The sequence below is a fragment of the Sinohyriopsis cumingii genome, chromosome 19 (assembly GCF_028554795.1).
Source record: "Sinohyriopsis cumingii isolate HCF-2022 chromosome 19, ASM2855479v2, whole genome shotgun sequence".
Lineage (NCBI taxonomy): Eukaryota > Metazoa > Mollusca > Bivalvia > Unionida > Unionidae > Sinohyriopsis > Sinohyriopsis cumingii.
The window spans coordinates 39,058,085-39,064,323 of record NC_142979.1 but is presented as its reverse complement, the minus strand read 5'-3'; positions in this window follow the sequence as shown (position 1 = coordinate 39,064,323).

Sequence of the window (6,239 nt, the reverse complement as noted above, 5' to 3'; positions counted from 1 at the left end):
CTGTAACACATAGGTGTCATACCACAAGCCTTTGTCAAATGATGTGAGCGGTCGCCTTCTGCACCTCAAGTTTCCGGTCTCTGGAGGGTCACGTTAACAATGCGTAAGTTTTATACTAGCCCGCGGAAATTTTAAACATAAAACACACGGCTGCAGTAAAAAAGTATCATCCCTAGTGAATAAATTTACATTACAATATCATGTAACAAAAAATAAAAAAAACTGACAAACGATTAAATTGAGAAAAATATATATTAAATCAGCTTTAATTAAATCAAATATACATAACACCCCCCCAAAAAAAAAGAAAATGAAAGATTTATACATAAAGCTTTCTTTTAACCACATACTAATTATACGTGAGGTTTAAAAGAACTCATATAAATTACACTGTACATGAAATAAATATTGTTATACACGGGAAATGCGTCTGCTATTAAAGTATCTTTTCCCTTGATGTGCCTGATGTCAAAGTTATATTCCTGTAACAAGCTCCACCTTATTAGTCTTTGATTTTTATTTTTCATTTTGCCGATGAATATAAGGGGGTTGTGGTCACTAATTACAATAATAGAGGAAGGAGCTGAACTATGGTAAACTTCAAAATGTTGTAATGCAAATATCAAAGCCAAACATTCCTTCTCCATTGTTGAATAATTCCTTTGGTGCTTCTTTAATTTCTTGGAAAAATAGCACACTGGATGATCAATACCACTTTCATCTTCTTGAATAAAAACTGCTCCAACCCAAACATCACTTGCATCAATGAACAGTTTAAACGTTTGGCTAAAATTTTGAGCTGTAAGAACTGGTGTGCTTTTAAGTATGGCTTTAAACTTGTCAAAAGCCTCCTGACATGTTTCAGTCCAAATGAACTTGTTTTTCTTACTCAATAAATTTGTCAGAGGTTCAGCAATTATAGAAAAATTGGAACAAAATTTTCGATAGTATCCGGCTATACTTTAAAATCGCATCAGTTGTTTTTTATTAACAGTCACGGGAAATTCAGAGATAGCCTTGACCTTAGCATCTATAGGTTTAACTTGTCCAAGTCCCACGATGTGTCCTAGGAAAGTTACACTAGCACGGCAGAACTCACTTTTAGATAAATTAATTTTCAAACATGCATGAGTGAGTCTGTCAAAGAATTTTCAAATTGTTGCAAAATGTTCTTTCCAGGTGTCGTTGTAGATGATGACATCATCGATGTAAGCATCACAATTGTCTAGACCAGAGGTAATCATATTCATGAGACGTTGAAATGTACTTGGCGACCCTTTCATCCCAAACGGCATTACTTTATATTGGTAGAGTCCATCTGGAGTCACGAATGCCAAAATTTCCTTTGCTCTTTCCGCAAGTGGAATCTGCCAAAATTCTTTCAGAAGGTCAAATTTGGTGACATACTTAGCATTCCCGATCTTATCAATACAGTCATCGATTCTTGGTAATGGAAGTGATTCTGTTTTTGTCACACTGTTCATCTTCCTATAATCAGTACACGTACAAAGTTTTGTCTGGCTTTGGAACAAGTATGCATGCTGAACTCCAGTCTCTTCTACTGGGCTCTATAAAATCATTCTCCAGCAATTTCCTTTTTCAAGTATTCTTGTTTGAGAGGTTCATCCTGTACGGGTGTTGGTTGATAGGTTTGTAATTTACAATTTCAACGTCATGGGAAATTTTGTTTGTCCTTGTAGGTACATCTGGAAATAAGTGCTCATATTCAAATAATAACTGTTTAAGTTCATTCCTTTCTTGCTCTTGCCAATGTGAAAGTTTCTGGTCCAGAACTTTCATAATTTCTGAATTCTTAAGATTTGTCACTCCAACATCAGTATAATCCAATAATATTCCTTCACTTAAATCTTCACTGAGTGGGATAGGTACAACTAAATTAACTGCATGTTTAACTGGCTATCTGTTTTAATATAATGGAACTCCTATAATTTATTTGGATCTCGGAGGCATTAATATTATAATTTAACTCACTCATTTTCTTCTTAACTTTGTAAGGGCCGTACTATTTAAATTGAAGAAATATCTGAAGAATGAGTAAGAGAAACAGAATTCCATTATTACAAAACTCAAAAGTTCTCCCCACTATAGTTCTGACAAGCCATAAATTTACTTCTGAATTCAATTGCTGAATGCCCAATTCAAGCAATATAGGCTGGAAAGTTCCAGACCTAAAATTTGACTCTCGACCCGAATCTATAGATTTGGGAAGGCCAAATTGAGCAAAAGACTTTATCAAAGCTTTTACTATTATTTTAGATTTTATATTCCTCAAGGGAATTGCCTCTGGAAACTTTGTTGATGCACACATAATAGTCAACAGGAATTGGTTACCTGACTTGGTCTTAGGTAAGGGACCAACACCATCTACCATAATTCTACTGAATGGTTCGTCAAAGGCAGGAATAGGTTGTAGATGAGCCTTGGGAATTTTCTTATTTGGTTTTCCTACCATTTGACAGGGATGACAAGATCTACAATATTTACAAACATCACTTTTGACTTTTGGCCAATAAAAGTGAGTTAAGATCTTGTGATAAGTTTTATTAATCCCTAAATTACCAGCCAATGGAGATTCATGGGCCAGACTAAGTATTTCCTGTCTGTAAGGTTTTGGAACTACAATTTGATAGTTCACTCACCATTTGTCATCAGCAGGTACCTCGAGAGGTCTAGATTTTCTCATAAGAATTCAATTTTTAATGAAATAACAGACAGGAACTTCAGTAGCTTCAGTTTCACTAATGACCTTCTGAAACAAACAGGAGATCATATGATCTTTTTCCTGTTAAACGACAAGTGATTGTTGTTTATCACCCTGATTAGGATAAAGAGAATGAATCGTTAAAAGAGGATCACTGTGATCAATACCTTCTGATTGATGCAAACAAGGAGTGAAAGTGACTTCATCAAAAGCCTGACCAATACATGTGTCAGCTAAAAGAATACTTTCCTTATCAACATCATTCTCACAAGCTTTCTTTTTCAATTGGATTGACTTTCTGATCCAAGCAAGGCTTGTCAGTTACAAGTGGATTAACCACAACCTTGTCTCCTGCTAGGTTGTTGTTTAGTAATAAATGAATGCCCTTAACAGATAAAACAGACTGTTCCGACTGTCACGGGTTCTGATGACAAATTTACACAATGGAGAGGAACATTAACAAAGACGCACTCTACTCCCTGAATAACGCTCTCATTAGAAGAAGACTTCTCAGAAAAAGACAAAGTACCAGACAATAAAAGACTGAGAAGCTCCTGTTTCTCTTAAAATTTTAATAGGGATAGGATTGGCCGAATCACCCAAGAGTGATACAGAACCATTCAATATGAATGGTTCATAATTCTGCATAATCAAATCAGATTGGGGTTTATTTTAAGAGAAACAGGAGCTTCTCAGAGTATTTTATTGTCTGGTACTTTGTCTTTTTCTGAGAAGTGGAATCTGTCAAAATTCTTTCAGAAAGATCATATTTTCTGACAAGTTGAATCAAATCATATTTTTTGAAAAGATCTAATTGTTCCTGGGTAGGATTTGAAAGAAAGATTTCTACTTTTGATGACATGTCAGAAAAGCTTGCCGATTTCACTAAGATTTAAAAAACTGGAGAATTCAAATCTCAAAAAAAGTTTTCTGAAATATTCTATCCAAAATTCAAAATTATCCCAGATGTGCACCCAATTTTTTATGTCCCTTGTTTAGTCTTGAATAAACAGTAACACAGAAAGGGTGAAAACGACAAGCTTTTAAAAATACAGTAATTTACTTCCCTGGAAAAATTCTGTAAAAATGAAAAAATATGAACTTACGGTTTTGTAGAATCAAATACAAAAATGATCCAAAAATAATCAGAGAAAAAAATTTTAGTAGTCCTAATAACATTTTTTTTTACTGATTTCATGTTCGAATCCCGAAGAAGAATCCAAGTTGGAAGACGACGATATATGCTACAATCGGCAGTGTTGAAATCTACAGTTCCATGTAGAAATAAGAATTATCACTGGTTTCTGATAGCTGAATAATTTTTTTTTTAAAAACTGTCCTTGTTCCACAGTATTACAGGAGCACATGCATTTTCCAGAAAAATAACACAATTAATTCATTTGAATCCAAGTAATTCGAAATAACTCTAAACCAAGTAATTTGAAATAACTCCAAACAGCACAACATACAACAGTGTAACAGCCCAACTTCTACTGATTAATTCTCCAAAACATGGGTTATATGGGCTTTCTAAAACATAAACAATGGTCACGTGATCATCTTCTAGAAGTTTATAGAAGCAAATACTAGTTACAGATCACGTTTACCCAGTGTGACCCTGACGAAAACCAATCATTTTTACTCTAAGAAATAAAAAATATATCTTAAAAGACAAGGTCCCATCATGACCTTGGAAACCAATTATTTTAAAATAAAATAGAACTTATTTATGAAGGTTGCTACAAAATTTGAAACAAGGTCAGGATTTAGATCAACACTTCGTGTTTATAAACTAACAGTCAAGATCAAACTATATTCTAAAAAAAGTATCGTTTCTAGTGAATAAATTTACTTTACAATATCACGTAATGAAAAATAATTTTTTAAAAAACTGACAAATAATTAAATTGAAATATATATTAAATCAGATATAATTAAATCAAATATATACAGAGAGAGAGAGAGAGAGAGATAGAATGTTTTTTTTTGGTTTAATGCCATTTTTCAGCAGAAGATAGGCTATATATGATGGCCAGTATAAATAGTGGAGGAAGAACAAGGGAAAACCCCTGAAAGAACCACCAACCCACAGGAAGCTACTGGCAAGCTTTCTCACATACCCACATTGGCCAAACTGGGATCTCGAACCCACACAGACAGAGGTGAGATGGCAGTGATCTGTAACTTTGAGCGCTTTAGACCACTTGGCCGCTTGAGGCTCCTGCCAGGATGCATTGTGTCAAAGTTGGTCCAATTCTTTTCAGTAGTATATAGGGATAATGTGTGCATGTTTTTCTCCTTTCAATAATGGCAGGCATATCAGATAGTGGAACAGTTTCACTGGTACATATTTAAAAGGGCTTATAGCTAGGACACTTTCTGTCCAAAAACTGATCAAAGCCTGTTAAATACATTTTGAGTAAATTAAAAGTTTTTATATTTTTAACAACAAGAGTTACATATCCGAAGGCAGATTGACAGCATTTTTATAAATCAAGAAACCTTCAGGCCAGAATGCATTCTCTAAAATGTGGTAAAACTTCTGTTCAAAGTTTGGGGGTGGATTGGCATCACTAATATAAATTTGTTTTTTGTGAAAGAATTTGTTAACGGGTTTTTCCTGTCTTTATTCTTTGCCAGGATGGTTTTTGTTAAGTTTGATTGTAATGAATTCAATTAAGGGTTTTTCATTTTTTATTTTATGCTAGGATGCCATCTGAAAAGTTTGATCAAATTCTGCTTTCAGAAGAGGTAAACGAAAAGTTTTTCAATTTTAGCAACAGTGGCTGTATACCATTGAAACCCTCAAAATGCTTTCAAATTGGGTAAAACTCTACCGAATGGTTATTTTGAAGATGTTTCAAGTTTTTACATTTTTAGTAATGGTGGCTATATTTGATGGTGAAGCAGCTAGCTGTACAAACTTGAAAGGCCTCTATGCCAGGATACTTTCGATAAAATTAAGCCAAATTTTGTTAAGTGTTATTTGAGAAATCATTTGAAGGCTTTTATATTTTTTATTAACTTTCTCCATATTTGGCAAATTATTATCATTTGCATGTCTGAATGGTCTTCAAACCATAACTCTGCCAAGTTTGATCACTTTTATTTCATACGATTCAAAAGGTATTATCTTTGACCTTGGCCTTGAAGATAGGACCTCTTATGTTGAACACATGCAAGTAAGGACCTGTGTCTACAAAGTCTTGATAATATATCATCTATGGCTTTAGATTTAAACAGCGAAAAACAAAATGTTACGTAAACAAAAACTGAAAGGACCTTCAACACAGAGTCCCTAAAGTATATTGCACCAAATTTCAGCAATGTATCTCCAATGGTCTAAAAGTTACATAGTAGACCAGGAAAAATGCTCAATAGATAACCTGAAATTTGTTGTTGGATCGTGACTTCGATGATAGAACTCCAGAGACGGCACAAAGAACACCCTACAGTAATGATTCAAAAGTACTGAAAGTTGCATCCATTTATCCCCTATGACGTATAAATAAATGTC